Source organism: Tachyglossus aculeatus, chromosome 1, assembly GCF_015852505.1.
Source record: "Tachyglossus aculeatus isolate mTacAcu1 chromosome 1, mTacAcu1.pri, whole genome shotgun sequence".
Lineage (NCBI taxonomy): Eukaryota > Metazoa > Chordata > Mammalia > Monotremata > Tachyglossidae > Tachyglossus > Tachyglossus aculeatus.
In genome coordinates this window covers 101977354-101978490 of record NC_052066.1, presented here as the reverse complement: position 1 = coordinate 101978490, position 1137 = coordinate 101977354, and positions in this window count along the sequence as shown.

Here is a 1137-nt window from a genome sequence, read left to right as displayed (position 1 = left end):
ATGTGAGTGGGTATAGGTGGAGAATAGAAGGGGTCCCAGAGGTGAACCCTGAGGGACACCCACAGTTAGGTAGTGGGAGGCAGAGGAGCTGTATGGCCTTGGGTATGTCACTTAACCTCCCTATGCCTCAGTTTCCTCAACTGTTCTCCCTCCCACTTATACTGTGAGCCCCATGTGGGACAGGGACTGTATCCAGCCTAATTAACTTGTATCTACCCCAGTGATTAAAACAGTGCTTGACACATAGTGAGCACTTAATAAATTATATACACAAAAGTTAACAGGTGTGTGAGCTTAGAGTAGGGCTTCACACATACTAAGCACTTAAATACTATATATACATGAAAGTTTACAAGCTTGTGAGCCAGGGAGGATAGATCTTTCACAGTGATGGGACAATCAGAGGGTGAATATGGGGTGCAGACAGTGGGGAAACAGGACAGTTCAGAGTCTAAAACTGTATGTGTGATTTGAGCAGCACACATCCTTCTATCACAGACTCTTAGCAAGCAGATAATCCCTCCTGGGAATGTCCTCAATTAAACTCTAAGACTCTGTGTGCCCTCAGGAAATGTTCAGCCACTGCTATCACTTTACAAGCATTCAGGAAATTCCAAGCTGAACAGTGCTATGGCCTGTTTGCAACTTTTTGTCATTATTCACCTGTTCAATCTGAATTCCTCCAGTAGAATTCATGATCACACAGTACATGATTTTGTGCAGTATTAAAAACACGCACTTTTCTCTTTTCATGGATAATTAAGCAAACTAAATGAAATGTTAATTCCTCTGCCCTCCAGAACCTCTGGAAGGAGTGAAAACCAAGAAAAGATTTCAATCCGCCAGAGGCAGGACAGGGTACTTTCAGTCAGATATGTATACTTCATCTTTACCCAAGCAGTTTGGGACATAAGATTGCAGAAAACTGCAGACAGTTTGATGGCCAAGAAACCTCATGGGCCATGGAAAATCTCCAATCCTTTGGATACACTAGAACTCCTCGTTGTGGGCCAGAAATGTGCCTGTTTATTGTTATATTGTACTCTCCCAAGTGCTTAGTATAGTGCTCTGCTCACAGTGAGCACTCAGTAAATATGATTGAATGAATGAATGAACCAACTAGCATTACTGTATTTG